Genomic DNA, 18,790 nt, shown 5'->3' with positions numbered 1-18,790 from the left:
GCGTGGCCGAGCAGTATAAGGCACTGAATTAAAGTTTCATTCTTTTCGGGGGCGTGGTTTCGAAACGCACTCCTGTCATAAAATTGTATTGATTTTGTTGTTGCCCGAAGAAATGCTCGCTGCAAAGTTCAAAATAAAAAATATATGATGGAGCGAACGTTGATCAGGTCAAGTAGCATCTAGTGAGACAGGCACTTCATCAACAATCCCTTTATTAAGCAACATCAGGCGCGAAAAAACTGTTGTTTTTATTCCTTCCTGGAACGTGGGCCTCGCTGGCAATCCCTATCAAACGTAATAACGACGAGGATGGGATCCAGGACCCACGCCTACAGAGCCCAATAGATTAACAGTCCATCGCCTTAATCTCTCGGCCACCTCGTCTCCACCATACACTGCTCTCAGCCATTCTATTTCCAGCTTCTTGCATTTAAGCAGAAATACCCTGAAAGAAAGTTCACTTCACCGCTTATCCTGCCCGTGCACACAGATCTACAATGTTGAAAATCTACAATCAGCTTAATGTAAGCAAAAGGCCTTCCGCTGCTTCAGTTGAGGGACTGTCAAAAATGGTCGGTTTGCAGCAAGATTCAGAAAAGAAAAAGCGTCTCCCAGTTAATTAAACGACCGCGGCAGGACTCCAACCTGCAATCTTTCGATAACTGAAAAACTCGCAACCGAATTCAGACGCCTTATCCATTAGGCCACGCGGCCGCTGAAGCTGCGGAGCCTCTTTTTATGGGGAGAATTGTGAGCAGATTCAAGGAAACTGCTCGCAAAAACAAGCGGATTGAGGAAAAGATAAACATATTTTAACTGAATGAACAGGACTTCTGCGAGCTGGGTTTGCACCAGCGCAGGGAATCGCAATGCAACTTGAACCATAACATCGGTGGCTCGTTGGTCTAGGGGTATGATTCTCCCTTCGGGAATTTCGTGTGGCTTAAAATGCGAGAGGTCCCGGTTTCAAATCCCGGACGATCCCAGTCACATTTAGTGAAACTCTAACACCTCAGTCATGAAAGCTGAAATCGCTCTACTTTAAAAAAAACGGAATGATCCGGGACTGTGAACTCTGGCATTTTAAACAGACACAGAATGATCCGGGACTGTGAGCACTCCACTTTTAAACAGACCCAGAGTGATTAACAACTGACCACGACCCATTCCATTAAAGACAGGCCTGATTTGCAATGCTTATGAAATCGATGGCAACATAAATCGGACTGTTTCTATAATAGGCGGTCGATTACAATGCCCGCTCTTCTGTTGGACGACAAATTGAAGGTTTACTCCATTATAATTTTTCCATTTATCTCCGTCATTTCTCTCCAGCCAAATGAACTGAGTGTAGGTGTCAGCCGTGGCTCAGCGGCAGCAAAGTCAAGCCGCACTACAGAGACTTGAGCACATAATCCAGGCTGACACTCCAGTGCTGCACTGTTGGTGCCCCCGTCTTGCTAGTAAGACGTTAAACCGGGCCCTCCGATCCCATGAGAGTATGCCGAAAAGAACGAGGATTTCTCGCCCATTATTTAGCTCTCAACCAAAGACACTAAAACAGAAAATCTCTTCATTAAGGTTGATCAATATTTTTGAAATTACATTGCCTCCTAAAGGAGAAATTTATGTTTCTGCTCCCTAAACATTTGCCTCTGGTCCCGCTACTCTTTCATTCGGTGACAATCTCAGCAGAAGAAAGGAGGAGTTCGACAATCTCCGAATCACGATCACTGCTCCACATTCATTCAAGATGTTGAAGAATTGCAGTGGTCTCTTTTAATTTTAACAAGATATGAGTAATGCATGGGGCACAGACCAGGAGCACCAGGGCGATTCTGACGAAATTGCATTTGAAAGTTTATTTTAGGCAGGTTTCAGTTAAAAGCTCGGAAAGGGTACCAGTATCAAACGTAATAACGACGAGGATGGGATCCGCATTCTCGATGAACAGTCCATCCCCTCAACCTCTCGGCCACCTCGTCTCAACCATGCACTGCTCTCAGCCATTCCATTTCCTGGTTTTTGCATCTAAGCAGAAATACCCTGAAAGAAAGTCCTCTTCACCGCTTATCCTGCCCATGCACACAGATCTACAATGTTGAAAATGTACAATCAGCTTAATGTAAGCAAAAGGCCTTCCGCTGCTTCAGTTGAGGGACTGTCAAAAATGGTTGGTTTGAAGCCAGATTAAAACAGAGAAAGTGTCGCCCAGTTAATTGAACGACCGCGGCAGGATTCGAACCTGCAATCGTCTGATAACTGAAAAACCTACCAACCGAAGTCAGACGCCTTATCCATTAGGCCACGCGGCCACTGATGCGGCTGTATCTCTTTTTATGGGGAGAATTGTGAGCAGATTCAATTAAAATGCTCGCAAAAAGAAGCGGATTGAGGAAAAGATAAACATATTTTAACTGAATGAACAGGACTTCTGCGAGCTGGGTTTGCACCAGCGCAGGGAATCGCAATGCAACTTGAAACATAACATCGGCGGCTCGTTGGTCTCGGGGTATGATTCTCGTTCAGGGAATTTCTGTGGCTTAAAATGCGAGAGGTCCCGGGTTCAAATCCCGGACAAGCCCAGTCACATTTAGTTAAACTCAACACCTCAGTCATGAAAGCTGAAATCGCTCTACTTTGAAAAAAACGGAATGATCCGGGACTGTGAGCTCTGCCATTTTAAACAAACACAGAATTATCCGGGACTGTAAGCACTCCCGGTTTAAACAGACCCAGAGTGATTAACAACTGACCACGAGCCATTCCATTAAAGACAGGCCTGATTTTCAATGCTTAAGAAAGCGATGGCAACATAAATCGGACTGTTTCTATAATAGGCGGCCGATTACAATGCCCGCTCTTCTGTTGGACGACAAATTGAAGGTTTACTCCATTTTAATTTTTCCATTTTTCTCCGTCATTTCTCTCCAGCCAAATGACCTGAGTGTAGGTGTCAGCCGTGGCTCAGCTGCAGCCAAGTCAAGCAGCACTCCAGAGATTTGAGCACATAATCCAGGCTGACACTCCAGAGCAGTACTGAGGTAGTGCTGCACTGTTGGTGCCCCCGTCTTGCTGGTAAGATGTTAAACCGGGCCCTCCGATCCCATGAGACTATGCCGAAAAGAACGAGGATTTCTCGCCCATTATTTAGCTCCCATCCAAAGACACAAAACAGAAAATCTCTTCATTAAGGTTGATCAATATTTTTGAAATTACATTGCCTCCTGAAGGAGAAATTTATGTTTCTGCTCCCTAAACATTTGCCTCTGGTCCCGCTACTCTTTCATTCGGTGACAATCTCAGCAGAAGAAAGGAGGAGTTCGACAATCTCCGAATCACGATCACTGCTCCACATTCATTCAAGATGTTGAAGAATTGCAGTGGTCTCTTTTAATTTTAACAAGATATCAGTAATGCATGGGGCACAGGCCAGGAGCACCAGGGCGATTCTGACGAAATTGCATTTGAAAGTTTATTTTAGGCAAGTTTCAGTTAAAAGCTCGGAAAGGGTACCAGTATCAAACGTAATAACGACGAGGATGGGATCCGCATTCTCGATGAACAGTCCATCGCCTCAACCTCTCGGCCACCTCGTCTCAACCATGCACTGCTCTCAGCCATTCCATTTCCTGGTTTTTGCATCTAAGCAGAAATACCCTGAAAGAAAGTCCACTTCACCGCTTATCCGGCCCATGCACACAGATCTACAAGGTTGAAAATGTACAATCAGCTTAATGTAAGCAAAAGGCCTTCCGCTGCTTCAGTTGAGGGACTGTCAAAAATGGTTGGTTTGAAGCCAGATTCAGAACAGAAAAAGTGTCGCCCAGTTAATTGAACGACCACGGCAGGACTCGAACCTGCAATCGTCTGATAACTGAAAAACCTCGCAACCGAAGTCAGACGCCTTATCCATTAGGCCACGCGGCCACGGATACGGCTGTACCTCTTTTTATGGGGAGGATTGTGAGCAGATTCAATTAAAATGCTCGCAAAAAGAAGCGGATTGAGGAAAAGATAAACATATTTTAACTGAATGAACAGGACTTCTGCGAGCTGGGTTTGCACCAGCTCAGGGAATCGCAATGCAACTTGAAGCATAATATCGGCGGCTCGTTGGTCTAGGGGTATGATTCTCGCTTAGGGAATTTCTGTGGCTTAAAATGCGAGAGGTCCCGGGTTCAAATCCCGGAACGAGCCCAGTCAGATTTAGTTAAACTCAACACCTCAGTCATGAAAGCTAAAATCGCTCTACTTTAAAAAAAACGGGATGATCCGGGACTGTGAGCTCTGCCATGTTAAACAGACACAGAATGATCCGGGACTGTAAGCACTCCCGGTTTAAACAGACCCAGAGTGATTAACAACTGACCACGATCCATTCCATTAAAGACAGGCCTGATTTTCAATGCTTAAGAAAGCGATGGCAACATAAATCGGACTGTTTCTATAATAAGGCGGCCGATCACAATGCCCGCTCTTCTGTTGGACGACAAATTGAAGGTTTACTCCATTATAATTTTTCCATTTATCTCCGTCATTTCTCTCCAGCCAAATGACCTGAGTGTAGGTGTCAGCCGTGGCTCAGCTGCAGCCAAGTCAAGCAGCACTCCAGAGATTTGAGCACATAATCCAGGCTGACACTCCAGTGCAGTACTGAGGTAGTGCTGCACTGTTGGTGCCCCCGTCTTGCTGGTAAGACGTTAAACCGGGCCCTCCGATCCCATGAGAGTATGCCGAAAAGAACGAGGATTTCTCGCCCATTATTTAGCTCTCATCCAAAGACACTAAAACAGAAAATCTCTTCATTAAGGTTGATCAATATTTTTGAAACTACATTGCCTCCTGAAGGAGAAATTTATGTTTCTGCTCCCTAAACATTTGCCTCTGGTCCCGCTACACTTTCATTCGGTGACAATCTCAGCAGAAGAAAGGAGGAGTTCGACAATCTCCGAATCACGATTACTGCTCCAAATTAATTCAAGATGTTGAAGAATTGCAGTGGTCTCTTTTAATTTTAACAAGATATGAGTAATGCATGGGGCACAGAGCAGGAGCACCAGGGCGATTCTGACGAAATTGCATTTGAAAGTTTATTTTAGGCAAGTTTCAGTTAAAAGCTCGGAAAGGGTACCAGTATCAAACGTAATAACGACGAGGATGGGATCCGCATTCTCGATGAACAGTCCATCGCCTCAATCTCTCGGCCACCTCGTCTCAACCATGCACTGCTCTCAGCCATTCGATTTCCCGGTTTTTGCATCTAAGCAGAAATACCCTGAAAGAAAGTCCACTTCACCGCTTATCCTGCCCATGCACACAGATCTACAATGTTGAAAATGTACAATCAGCTTAATGTAAGCAAAAGGCCTTCCGCTGCTTCAGTTGAGGGACTGTCAAAAATGGTTGGTTTGAAGCCAGATTCAGAACAGAAAAAGTGTCGCCCAGTTAATTGAACGACAGCGGCAGGACTCGAACCTGCAATCGTCTGATAACTGAAAAGCCTCGCAACCGAAGTCAGACGCCTTATCCATTAGGCCACGCGGCCACTGATGCGGCTGCACCGCTTTTTATGGGGAGAATTGTGAGCAGATTCAATTAAAATGCTCGCAAAAAGAAGCGGATTGAGGAAAAGATAAACATATTTTAACTGAATGAACAGGACTTCTGCGAGCTGGGTTTGCACCAGCGCAGGGAATCGCAATGCAACTTGAAGCATAACATCGGCGGCTCGTTGATCTAGGGGTATGATTCTCGCTTAGGGAATTTCTGTGGCTTAAAATGCGAGAGGTCCCGGGTTCAAATCCCGGACGAGCCCAGTCAGATTTAGTTAAACTCAACACCTCAGTCATGAAAGCTGAAATCGCTCTACTTTAAAAAAAACGGAATGATCCGGGACTTTGAGCTCTGCCATTTTAAACAGACACAGAATGATCCGGGACTGCAAGCACTCCCGGTTTAAACAGACCCAGAGTGATTAACAACTGACCACGAGCCATTCCATTAAAGACAGGCCTGATTTTCAATGCTTAAGAAAGCGATGGCAACATAAATCGGACTGTTTCTATAATAGGCGGCCGATTACAATGCCCGCTCTTCTGTTGGACGACAAATTGAAGGTTTACTCCATTATAATTTTTCCATTTATCTCCGTCATTTCTCTCCAGCCAAATGACCTGAGTGTAGGTGTCAGCCGTGGCTCAGCTGCAGCCAAGTCAAGCAGCACTCCGGAGATTTGAGCACATAATCCAGGCTGACACTCCAGTGCAGTACTGAGGTAGTGCTGCACTGTTGGTGCCCCCGTCTTGCTGGTAAGACGTTAAACCGGGCCCTCTGATCCCATGAGAGTATGCCGAAAAGAACGAGGATTTCTCGCCCATTATTTAGCTCTCATCCAAAGACACTAAAACAGAAAATCTCTTCATTAAGGTTGATCAATATTTTTGAAATTACATTGCCTCCTGAAGGAGAAATTTATGTTTCTGCTCCCTAAACATTTGCCTCTGGTCCCGCTACTCTTTCATTCGGTGACAATCTCAGCAGAAGAAAGGAGGAGTTCGACAATCTCCGAATCACGATCGCTGCTCCAAATTCATTCAAGATGTTGAAGAATTGCAGTGCTCTCTTTTCATTTTAACAAGATATGAGTAATGCATGGGGCACAGACCAGGAGCACCAGGGCGATTCTGACGAAATTGCATTTGAAAGTTTATTTTAGGCAAGTTTCAGTTAAAAGCTCGGAAAGGGTACCAGTATCAAACGTAATAACGACGAGGATGGGATCCGCATTCTCGATGAACAGTCCATCGCCTCAATCTCTCGGCCACCTCGTCTCAACCATGCACTGCTCTCAGCCATTCCATTTCCTGGTTTTTGCAGCAAAGCAGAAATACCCTGAAAGAAAGTCCACTTCACCGCTTATCCTGCCCATGCACACAGATCCACAATGTTGAAAATGTACAATCAGCTTAATGTAAGCAAAAGGCCTTCCGCTGCTTCAGTTGAGGGACTGTCAAAAATGGTTGGTTTGAAGCCAGATTCAGAACAGAAAAAGTGTCGCCCAGTTAATTGAACGACCGCGGCAGGACTCGAACCTGCAATCCTCTGATAACTGAAAAACCTCGCAACCGAAGTCAGACGCCTTATCCATTAGGCCACGCGGCCACTGATGCGGCTGTACCACTTTTTATGGGGAGAATTGTGAGCAGATTCAATTAAAATGCTCGCAAGAAGAAGCGGATTGAGGAAAAGATAAACATATTTTAACTGAATGAACAGGACTTCTGCGAGCTGGGTTTGCACCAGCGCAGGGAATCGCAATGCAATTGAAACATAACATCGGCGGCTCGTTGGTCTAGGGGTATGATTCTCGCTTAGGGAATTTCTGTGGCTTAAAATGCAAGAGGTCCCGGTTTCAAATCCCGGACGAGCCCAGTCACATTTAGTTAAACTCAGCACCTCAGTCATGAAAGCTGAAATCGCTCTACTTTTAAAAAAAACGGAATGATCCGGGACTTTGAGCTCTGCCATTTTAAACAGACACAGAATGATCCGGGACTGTAAGCACTCCCGGTTTAAACAGACCCAGAGTGATTAACAACTGACCACTAGCCATTCCATTAAAGACAGGCCTAATTTTCAATGCTTAAGAAAGCGATGGCAACATAAATCGGACTGTTTCTATAATAGGCGGCCGATTACAATGCCCGATCTTCTGTTGGACGACAAATAGCAGGTTTACTCCATTATAATTTTTCCATTTATCTCCGTCATTTCTCTCCAGCCAAATGAGCTGAATGTAGGTGTCAGCCGTGGCTCAGCTGCAGCCAAGTCAAGCAGCACTCCAGAGATTTGAGCACATAATCCAGGCTGACACTCCAGTGCAGTACTGAGGTAGTGCTGCACTGTTGGTGCCCCCGTCTTGCTGGTAAGACGTTAAACCGGGCCCTCCGATCCCATGAGAGTATGCCGAAAAGAACGAGGATTTCGCGCCCATTATTTAGCTCTCATCCAAAGACACTAAAACAGAAAATCTCTTCATTAAGGTTGATCAATATTTTTGAAATTACATTGCCTCCTGAAGGAGAAATTTATGTTTCTGCTCCCTAAACATTTGCCTCTGGTCCCGCTACTCTTTCATTCGGTGACAATCTCAGCAGAAGAAAGGAGGAGTTCGACAATCTCCGAATCACGATCACTGCTCCACATTCATTCAAGAAGTTGAAGAATTGCAGTGGTCTCTTTTAATTTTAACAAGATATGAGTAATGCATGGGGCACAGACCAGGAGCACCAGGGCGATTCTGACGAAATTGCATTTGAAAGTTTATTTTAGGCAAGTTTCAGTTAAAAGCTCGGAAAGGGTACCAGTATCAAACGTAATAACGACGAGGATGGGATCCGCATTCTCGATGAACAGTCCATCGCCTCAACCTCTCGGCCACCTCGTCTCAACCATGCACTGCTCTCAGCCATTCAATTTCCTGGTTTTTGCATCGAAGCAGAAATACCCTGAAAGAAAGTCCACTTCACCGCTTATCCTGCCCATGCACACAGATCTACAATGTTGAAAATGAACAATCAGCTTAATGTAAGCAAAAGGCCTTCCGCTGCTTCAGTTGAGGGACTGTCAAAATGGTTGGTTTGAAGCCAGATTCAGAACAGAAAAAGTGTCGCCCAGTTAATTGAACGAACGCGGCAGGACTCGAACCTGCAATCCTCTGATAACTGAAAAACCTCGCAACCGAAGTCAGACGCCTTATCCATTAGGCCACGCGGCCACTGATGCGGCTGTACCTCTTTTTATGAGGAGAATTGTGAGCAGATTCAATTAAAATGCTCGCAAAAAGAAGCGGATTGAGGAAAAGATAAACATATTTTAACTGAATGAACAGGACCTCTGCGAGCTGGGTTTGCACCAGCTCAGGGAATCGCAATGCAATTTGAAACATAACATCGGCGGCTCGTTGGTCTAGGGGTATGATTCTCGCTTAGGGAATTTCTTTGGCTTAAAATGCGAGCGGTCCCGGGTTCAAATCCCAGACGAGCCCAGTCACATTTAGTTAAACTCAACACCTCAGTCATGAAAGCTGAAATCGCTCTACTTTAAAAAAAACGGAATGATCCGGGACTGTGAGCTCTGCCATTTTAAACAGACACAGAATGATCCGGGACTGTAAGCACTCCCGGTTTAAACAGACCCAGAGTGATTAACAACTGACCACGAGCCATTCCATTAAAGACAGGCCTGATTTTCAATGCTTAAGAAAGCGATGGCAACATAAATCGGACTGTTTCTATAATAGGCGGCCGATTACAATGCCCGCTCTTCTGTTGGACGACAAATTGAAGGTTTACTCCATTATAATTTTTCCATTTCTCTCCAGCCAAATGAGCTGAATGTAGGTGTCAGCCGTGGCTCAGCTGCAGCCAAGTCAAGCAGCACTCCAGAGATTTGAGCACATAATCCAGGCTGACACTCCAGTGCAGTACTGAGGTAGTGCTGCACTGTTGGTGCCCCCGTCTTGCTGGTAAGACGTTAAACCGGGCCCTCCGATCCCATGAGAGTATGCCGAAAAGAACGATGATTTCTCGCCCATTATTTAGCTCTCATCCAAAGACACTAAAAGAGAAAATCTCTTCATTAATGTTGATCAATATTTTTGAAATTACATTGCCTCCTGAAGGAGAAATTTATGTTTCTGCTCCCTAAACATTTGCCTCTGGTCCCGCTACTCTTTCATTCGGTGACAATCTCAGCAGAGGAAAGGAGCAGTTCGACAATCTCCGAATCACGATCACTGTTCCACATTGATTCAAGAAGTTGAAGAATTGCAGTGGTCTCTTTTAATTTTAACAAGATATGAGTAATGCATGGGGCACAGACCAGGAGCACCAGGGCGATTCTGACGAAATTGCATTTGAAAGTTTATTTTAGGCAAGTTTCAGTTAAAAGCTCGGAAAGGGTACCAGTATCAAACGTAATAACGACGAGGATGGGATCCGCATTCTCGATGAACAGTCCATCGCCTCAACCTCTCGGCCACCTCGTCTCAACCATGCACTGCTCTCAGCCATTCAATTTCCTGATTTTTGCATCGAAGCAGAAATACCCTGAAAGAAAGTCCACTTCACCGCTTATCCTGCCCATGCACACAGATCTACAATGTTGAAAATGTACAATCAGCTTAATGTAAGCAAAAGGCCTTCCGCTGCTTCAGTTGAGGGACTGTCAAAATGGTTGGTTTGAAGCCAGATTCAGAACAGAAAAAGTGTCGCCCAGTTAATTGAACGAACGCGGCAGGACTCGAACCTGCAATCCTCTGATAACTGAAAAACCGCGCAACCGAAGTCAGGCGCCTTATCCATTAGGCCACGCGGCCACTGATGCGGCTGTATCTCTTTTTATGGGGAGAATTGTGAGCAGATTCAATTAAAATGCTCGCAAAAAGAAGCGGATTGAGGAAAAGATAAACATATTTTAACTGAATGAACAGGACCTCTGCGAGCTGGGTTTGCACCAGCTCAGGGAATCGCAATGCAATTTGAAACATAACATCGGCGGCTCGTTGGTCTAGGGGTATGATTCTCGCTTAGGGAATTTCTTTGGCTTAAAATGCGAGCGGTCCCGGGTTCAAATCCCAGACGAGCCCAGTCACATTTAGTTAAACTCAACACCTCAGTCATGAAAGCTGAAATCGCTCTACTTTAAAAAAAACGGAATGATCCGGGACTGTGAGCTCTGCCATTTTAAACAGACACAGAATGATCCGGGACTGTAAGCACTCCCGGTTTAAACAGACCCAGAGTGATTAACAACTGACCACGAGCCATTCCATTAAAGATAGGCCTGATTTTCAATGCTTAAGAAAGCGATGGCAACATAAATCGGTCTGTTTCTATAATAGGCGGCCGATTACAATGCCCGCTCTTCTGTTGGACGACAAATTGAAGGTTTACTCCATTATAATTTTTCCATTTATCTCCGTCATTTCTCTCCAGCCAAATGACCTGAGTGTAGGTGTCAGCCGTGGCTCAGCTGCAGCCAAGTCAAGCAGCACTCCAGAGATTTGAGCACATAATCCAGGCTGACACTCCAGTGCAGTACTGAGGTAGTGCTGCACTGTTGGTGCCCCCGTCTTGCTGGTAAGACGTTAAACCGGGCCCTCCGATCCCATGAGAGTATGCCGAAAAGAACGAGGATTTCTCGCCCATTATTTAGCTCTCATCCAAAGACACTAAAAGAGAAAATCTCTTCATTAATGTTGATCAATATTTTTGAAATTACATTGCCTCCTGAAGGAGATATTTATGTTTCTGCTCCCTAAACATTTGCCTCTGGTCCCGCTACTCTTTCATTCGGTGACAATCTCAGCAGAGGAAAGGAGCAGTTCGACAATCTCCGAATCACGATCACTGTTCCACATTGATTCAAGAAGTTGAAGAATTGCAGTGGTCTCTTTTAATTTTAACAAGATATGAGTAATGCATGGGGCACAGACCAGGAGCACCAGGGCGATTCTGACGAAATTGCATTTGAAAGTTTATTTTAGGCAAGTTTCAGTTAAAAGCTCGGAAAGGGTACCAGTATCAAACGTAATAACGACGAGGATGGGATCCGCATTCTCGATGAACAGTCCATCGCCTCAACCTCTCGGCCACCTCGTCTCAACCATGCACTGCTCTCAGCCATTCAATTTCCTGGTTTTTGCATCGAAGCAGAAATACCCTGAAAGAAAGTCCACTTCACCGCTTATCCTGCCCATGCACACAGATCTACAATGTTGAAAATGTACAATCAGCTTAATGTAAGCAAAAGGCCTTCCGCTGCTTCAGTTGAGGGACTGTCAAAATGGTTGGTTTGAAGCCAGATTCAGAACAGAAAAAGTGTCGCCCAGTTAATTGAACGAACGCGGCAGGACTCGAACCTGCAATCCTCTGATAACTGAAAAACCTCGCAACCGAAGTCAGACGCCTTATCCATTAGGCCACGCGGCCACTGATGCGGCTGTACCTCTTTTTATGGGGAGAATTGTGAGCAGATTCAATTAAAATGCTCGCAAAAAGAAGCGGATTGAGGAAAAGATAAACATATTTTAACTGAATGAACAGGACCTCTGCGAGCTGGGTTTGCACCAGCTCAGGGAATCGCAATGCAATTTGAAACATAACATCGGCGGCTCGTTGGTCTAGGAGTATGATTCTCGCTTAGGGAATTTCTTTGGCTTAAAATGCGAGCGGTCCCGGGTTCAAATCCCAGACGAGCCCAGTCACATTTAGTTAAACTCAACACCTCAGTCATGAAAGCTGAAATCGCTCTACTTTAAAAAAAACGGAATGATCCGGGACTGTGAGCTCTGCCATTTTAAACAGACACAGAATGATCCGGGACTGTAAGCACTCCCGGTTTAAACAGACCCAGAGTGATTAACAACTGACCACGAGCCATTCCATTAAAGACAGGCCTGATTTTCAATGCTTAAGAAAGCGATGGCAACATAAATCGGACTGTTTCTATAATAGGCGGCCGATTACAATGCCCGCTCTTCTGTTGGACGACAAATTGAAGGTTTACTCCATTATAATTTTTCCATTTCTCTCCAGCCAAATGAGCTGAATGTAGGTGTCAGCCGTGGCTCAGCTGCAGCCAAGTCAAGCAGCACTCCAGAGATTTGAGCACATAATCCAGGCTGACACTCCAGTGCAGTACTGAGGTAGTGCTGCACTGTTGGTGCCCCCGTCTTGCTGGTAAGACGTTAAACCGGGCCCTCCGATCCCATGAGAGTATGCCGAAAAGAACGAGGATTTCTCGCCCATTATTTAGCTCTCATCCAAAGACACTAAAACAGAAAATCTCTTCATTAATGTTGATCAATATTTTTGATATTACATTGCCTCCTGAAGGAGAAATTTATGTTTCTGCTCCCTAAACATTTGCCTCTGGTCCCGCTACTCTTTCATTCGGTGACAATCTCAGCAGAGGAAAGGAGCATTTCGACAATCTCCGAATCACGATCACTGTTCCACATTGATTCAAGAAGTTGAAGAATTGCAGTGGTCTCTTTTAATTTTAACAAGATATGAGTAATGCATGGGGCACAGACCAGGAGCACCAGGGCGATTCTGACGAAATTGCATTTGAAAGTTTATTTTAGGCAAGTTTCAGTTAAAAGCTCGGAAAGGGTACCAGTATCAAACGTAATAACGACGAGGATGGGATCCGCATTCTCGATGAACAGTCCATCGCCTCAATCTCTCGGCCACCTCGTCTCAACCATGCACTGCTCTCAGCCATTCCATTTCCTGGTTTTTGCATCTAAGCAGAAATACCCTGAAAGAAAGTCCACTTCACCGCTTATCCTGCCCATGCACACAGATCTACAATGTTGAAAATGTACAATCAGCTTAATGTAAGCAAAAGGCCTTCCGCTGCTTCAGTTGAGGGACTGTCAAAAATGGTTGGTTTGAAGCCAGATTCAGAACAGAAAAAGTGTCGCCCAGTTAATTGAACGACCGCGGCAGGACTCGAACCTGCAATCGTCTGATAACTGAAAAACCTCGCAACCGAAGTCAGACGCCTTATCCATTAGGCCACGCGGCCACTGATGCGGCTGTACCACTTTTTATGGGGAGAATTGTGAGCAGATTCAATTAAAATGCTCGCAAGAAGAAGCGGATTGAGGAAAGGATAAACATATTTTAACTGAATGAACAGGACTTCTGCGAGCTGGGTTTGCACCAGCGCAGGGAATCGCAATGGAATTACAACATAACATCGGCGGCTCGTTGGTCTAGGGGTATGATTCTTGCTTAGGGAATTTCTGTGGTTTAAAATGCGAGAGGTCCCGGGTTCAAATCCCGGACGAGCCCAGTCACATTTAGTTAAACTCAGCACCTCAGTCATGAAAGCTGATATCGCTCTACTTTAAAAAAAACGGAATGATCCGGGACTTTGAGCGCTGCCATTTTAAACAGACACAGAATGATCCGGGACTGTGAGCACTCCCGGTTTAAACAGACCCAGAGTGATTAACAACTGGCCACGAGCCATTCCATTAAAGACAGGCCGGATTCTCAATGCTTAAGAAAGCGATGGCAACATAAATCGGACTGTTTCTATAATAGGCGGCCGATTACAATGCCCGCTCTTCTGTTGGACGACAAATTGAAGGTTTACTCCATTATAATTTTTCCATTTCTCTCCAGCCAAATGAGCTGACTGTAGGTGTCAGCCGTGGCTCAGCTGCAGCCAAGTCAAGCAGCACTCCAGAGATTTGAGCACATAATCCAGGCTGACACTCCAGTGCAGTACTGAGGTAGTGCTGCACTGTTGGTGCCCCCGTCTTGCTGGTAAGACGTTAAACCGGGCCCTCCGATCCCATGAGAGTATGCCGAAAAGAACGATGATTTCTCGCCCATTATTTAGCTCTCATCCAAAGACACTAAAACAGAAAATCTCTTCATTAATGTTGATCAATATTTTTGAAATTACATTGCCTCCTGAAGGAGAAATTTATGTTTCTGCTCCCTAAACATTTGCCTCTGGTCCCGCTACTCTTTCATTCGGTGACAATCTCAGCAGAGGAAAGGAGCAGTTCGACAATCTCCGAATCACGATCACTGTTCCACATTGATTCAAGAAGTTGAAGAATTGCAGTGGTCTCTTTTAATTTTAACAAGATATGAGTAATGCATGGGGCACAGACCAGGAGCACCAGGGCGATTCTGACGAAATTGCATTTGAAAGTTTATTTTAGGCAAGTTTCAGTTAAAAGCTCGGAAAGCGTACCAGTATCAAACGTAATAACGACGAGGATGGGATCCGCATTCTCGATGAACAGTCCAACGCCTCAACCTCTCGGCCACCTCGTCTCAACCATGCACTGCTCTCAGCCATTCCATTTCCTGGTTTTTGCATCTAAGCAGAAATACCCTGAAAGAAAGTCCACTTCACCGCTTATCCTGCCCATGCACACAGATCTACAATGTTGAAAATGTACAATCAGCTTAATGTAAGCAAAAGGCCTTCCGCTGCTTCAGTTGAGGGACTGTCAAAAATGGTTGGTTTGAAGCCAGATTCAGAACAGAAAAAGTGTCGCCCAGTTAATTGAACGACCGCGGCAGGACTCGAACCTGCAATCGTCTGATAACTGAAAAACCTCGCAACCGAAGTCAGACGCCTTATCCATTAGGCCACGCGGCCACTGATGCGGCTGTACCTCTTTTTGTGGGGTGAATTGTGAGCAGGTTCAATTAAAATGCTCGCAAAAAGAAGCGGATTGAGGAAAAGATAAACATATTTTAACTGAATGAAGAGGACTTCTGCGAGCTGGGTTTGCACCAGCGCAGGGAATCGCAATGCAACTTGAAGCATAACATCGGCGGCTCGTTGGTCTCGGGGTATGATTCTCGCTTAGAGAATTTCTGTGGCTTAAAATGCGAGAGGTCCCGGGTTCAAATCCCGGACGAGCCCAGTCACATTTAGTTAAACTCAGCACCTCAGTCATGAAAGCTGAAATCGCTCTACTTTAAATAAAACGGAATGATCCGGGACTTTGAGCTCTGCCAATTTAAACAGACAGAGAATGATCCGGGACTGTCAGCACTCCCGGTTTAAACAGACCCAGAGTGATTAACAACTGGCCACGAGCCATTCCATTAAAGACAGGCCGGATTTTAAATGCTGAAGAAAGCGATGGCAACACAAATCGGACTGTTTCTATAATAGGCGGCCGATTACAATGCCCGCTCTTCTGTTGGACGACAAATTGAAGGTTTACTCCATTATAATTTTTCCATTTATCTCCGTCATTTCTCTCCAGCCAAATGAGCTGAATGTAGGTGTCAGCCGTGGCTCAGCTGCAGCCAAGTCAAGCAGCACTCCAGAGATTTGAGCACATAATCCAGGCTGACACTCCAGTGCAGTACTGAGGTAGTGCTGCAATGTTGGTGCCCCCGTCTTGCTGGTAAGACGTTAAACCGGGCCCTCCGATCCCATGAGAGTATGCCGAAAAGAACGAGGATTTCTCGCCCATTATTTAGCTCTCATCCAAAGACACTAAAACAGAAAATCTCTTCATTAATGTTGATCAATATTTTTGAAATTACATTGCCTCCTGAAGGAGAAATTTATGTTTCTGCTCCCTAAAGATTTGCCTCTGGTCCCGCTACTCTTTCATTCGGTGACAATCTCAGCAGAAGAAAGGAGGAGTTCGACAATCTCCGAATCACGATCACTGCTCCACATTCATTCAAGATGTTGAAGAATTGCAGTGGTCTCTTTTAATTTTAACAAGATATGAGTAATGCATGGGGCACAGACCAGGAGCACCAGGGCGATTCTGACGAAATTGCATTTGAAAGTTTATTTTAGGCAAGTTTCAGTTAAATGCTCGGAAAGGGTACCAGTATCAAACGTAATAACGACGAGGATGGGATCCGCATTCTCGATGAACAGTCCATCGCCTCAACCTCTCGGCCACCTCGTCTCAACCATGCACTGCTCTCAGCCATTCCATTTCCTGGATTTTGCATCTAAGCAGAAATACCCTGAAAGAAATTCCACTTCACCGCTTATCCTGCCCATGCACACAGATCTACAATGTTGAAAATGTACAATCAGCTTAATGTAAGCAAAAGGCCTTCCGCTGCTTCAGTTGAGGGACTGTCAAAATGGTTGGTTTGAAGCCAGATTCAGAACAGAAAAAGTGTCGCCCAGTTAATTGAACGACCGCGGCAGGACTCGAACCTGCAATCCTCTGATAACTGAAAAACCTCGCAACCGAAGTCAGACGCCTTATCCATTAAGCCACGCGGCCACTGATGCGGCTGTACCCCTTTTTATGGGTGGAATTGTGAGCAGATTCAATTAAAATGCCCTCAAGAAGAAGCGGATTGAGGAAAAGATAAACATATTTTAACTGAATGAACAGGACTTCTGCGAGCTGGGTTTGCACCAGCGCAGGGAATCGCAATGCAACTTGAAGCATAACATCGGCGGCTCGTTGATCTAGGGGTATGACTCTCGCTTAGGGAATTTCTGTGGCTTAAAATGCGAGAGGTCCCGGGTTCAAATCCCGGACTGAGCCCATTCACATTTAGTTAAACTCAGCAACTCAGTCATGAAAGCTGAAATCGCTCTACTTTAAAAAAAACGGAATGATCCGGGACTTTGAGCTCTGCCATTTTAAACAGACACAGAATGATCCGGGACTGCAAGCACTCCCGGTTTAAACAGACCCAGAGTGATTAACAACTGACCACGAGCCATTCCATTAAAGACAGGCCTGATTTTCAATGCTTAAGAAAGCGATGGCAACATAAATCGGACTGTTTCTATAATAGGCGGCCGATTACAATGCCCGCTCTTCTGTTGGACGACAAATTGAAGGTTTACTCCATTATAATTTTTCCATTTATCTCCGTCATTTCTCTCCAGCCAAATGACCTGAGTGTAGGTGTCAGCCGTGGCTCAGCTGCAGCCAAGTCAAGCAGCACTCCAGAGATTTGAGCACATAATCCAGGCTGACACTCCAGTGCAGTACTGAGGTAGTGCTGCACTGTTGGTGCCCCCGTCTTGCTGGTAAGACGTTAAACCGGGCCCTCTGATCCCATGAGAGTATGCCGAAAAGAACGAGGATTTCTCGCCCATTATTTAGCTCTCATCCAAAGACACTAAAACAGAAAATCTCTTCATTAAGGTTGATCAATATTTTTGAAATTACATTGCCTCCTGAAGGAGAAATTTATGTTTCTGCTCCCTAAACATTTGCCTCTGGTCCCGCTACTCTTTCATTCGGTGACAATCTCAGCAGAAGAAAGGAGGAGTTCGACAATCTCCGAATCACGATCGCTGCTCCAAATTCATTCAAGATGTTGAAGAATTGCAGTGGTCTCTTTTCATTTTAACAAGATATGAGTAATGCATGGGGCACAGACCAGGAGCACCAGGGCGATTCTGACGAAATTGCATTTGAAAGTTTATTTTAGGCAAGTTTCAGTTAAAAGCTCGGAAAGGGTACCAGTATCAAACGTAATAACGACGAGGATGGGATCCGCATTCTCGATGAACAGTCCATCGCCTCAATCTCTCGGCCACCTCGTCTCAACCATGCACTGCTCTCAGCCATTCCATTTCCTGGTTTTTGCAGCAAAGCAGAAATACCCTGAAAGAAAGTCCACTTCACCGCTTATCCTGCCCATGCACACAGATCCACAATGTTGAAAATGTACAATCAGCTTAATGTAAGCAAAAGGCCTTCCGCTGCTTCAGTTGAGGGACTGTCAAAAATGGTTGGTTTGAAGCCAGATTCAGAACAGAAAAAGTGTCGCCCAGTTAATTGAACGACCGCGGCAGGACTCGAACCTGCAATCCTCTGATAACTGAAAAACCTCGCAACCGAAGTCAGACGCCTTATCCATTAGGCCACGCGGCCACTGATGCGGCTGTACCACTTTTTATGGGGAGAATTGTGAGCAGATTCAATTAAAATGCTCGCAAGAAGAAGCGGATTGAGGAAAAGATAAACATATTTTAACTGAATGAACAGGACTTCTGCGAGCTGGGTTTGCACCAGCGCAGGGAATCGCAATGCAATTGAAACATAACATCGGCGGCTCGTTGGTCTAGGGGTATGATTCTCGCTTAGGGAATTTCTGTGGCTTAAAATGCGAGAGGTCCCGGTTTCAAATCCCGGACGAGCCCCGTCACATTTAGTTAAACTCAGCACCTCAGTCATGAAAGCTGAAATCGCTCTACTTTTAAAAAAAACGGAATGATCCGGGACTTTGAG

General features: G+C 45.2%; 8 non-coding genes across 8 annotated transcripts; 3 read left to right on the top strand and 5 right to left on the bottom strand.

Annotated features, from left to right (window-relative positions):
- Positions 1-2,224: 2,224 nt before the first annotated feature.
- Positions 2,225-2,315, bottom strand: trnar-ucg (transfer RNA arginine (anticodon UCG)). The gene is given in 2 exon segments: positions 2,225-2,260; positions 2,279-2,315. It is a non-coding gene; the product is annotated as a tRNA-Arg (tRNA).
- A 1,795-nt stretch (positions 2,316-4,110) lies between these two features.
- trnap-agg (transfer RNA proline (anticodon AGG)) lies at positions 4,111-4,201 on the top strand. Its single transcript is given in 2 exon segments — positions 4,111-4,146; positions 4,165-4,201. It is a non-coding gene; the product is annotated as a tRNA-Pro (tRNA).
- Positions 4,202-5,728: 1,527 nt separating this feature from the next.
- trnap-agg (transfer RNA proline (anticodon AGG)) lies at positions 5,729-5,818 on the top strand. The gene is given in 2 exon segments: positions 5,729-5,764; positions 5,783-5,818. It is a non-coding gene; the product is annotated as a tRNA-Pro (tRNA).
- Positions 5,819-7,073: 1,255 nt separating this feature from the next.
- On the bottom strand, positions 7,074-7,164 carry trnar-ucg (transfer RNA arginine (anticodon UCG)). Its single transcript is given in 2 exon segments — positions 7,074-7,109; positions 7,128-7,164. It is a non-coding gene; the product is annotated as a tRNA-Arg (tRNA).
- A 6,344-nt stretch (positions 7,165-13,508) lies between these two features.
- Positions 13,509-13,599, bottom strand: trnar-ucg (transfer RNA arginine (anticodon UCG)). The gene is given in 2 exon segments: positions 13,509-13,544; positions 13,563-13,599. It is a non-coding gene; the product is annotated as a tRNA-Arg (tRNA).
- A 179-nt stretch (positions 13,600-13,778) lies between these two features.
- Positions 13,779-13,868, top strand: trnap-agg (transfer RNA proline (anticodon AGG)). The gene is given in 2 exon segments: positions 13,779-13,814; positions 13,833-13,868. It is a non-coding gene; the product is annotated as a tRNA-Pro (tRNA).
- Positions 13,869-15,110: 1,242 nt separating this feature from the next.
- trnar-ucg (transfer RNA arginine (anticodon UCG)) lies at positions 15,111-15,201 on the bottom strand. The gene is given in 2 exon segments: positions 15,111-15,146; positions 15,165-15,201. It is a non-coding gene; the product is annotated as a tRNA-Arg (tRNA).
- Positions 15,202-18,342: 3,141 nt separating this feature from the next.
- Positions 18,343-18,433, bottom strand: trnar-ucg (transfer RNA arginine (anticodon UCG)). Its single transcript is given in 2 exon segments — positions 18,343-18,378; positions 18,397-18,433. It is a non-coding gene; the product is annotated as a tRNA-Arg (tRNA).
- Positions 18,434-18,790: the final 357 nt, after the last annotated feature.

Source organism: Somniosus microcephalus, unplaced genomic scaffold (assembly GCF_052327205.1).
Source record: "Somniosus microcephalus isolate GS21.2 unplaced genomic scaffold, FLI_Smic_1.0 unresolved_chr1, whole genome shotgun sequence".
In the NCBI taxonomy this organism is placed as follows: Eukaryota; Metazoa; Chordata; class Chondrichthyes; order Squaliformes; family Somniosidae; genus Somniosus; species Somniosus microcephalus.
This window is presented reverse-complemented; position numbering and strand designations above follow the sequence as displayed.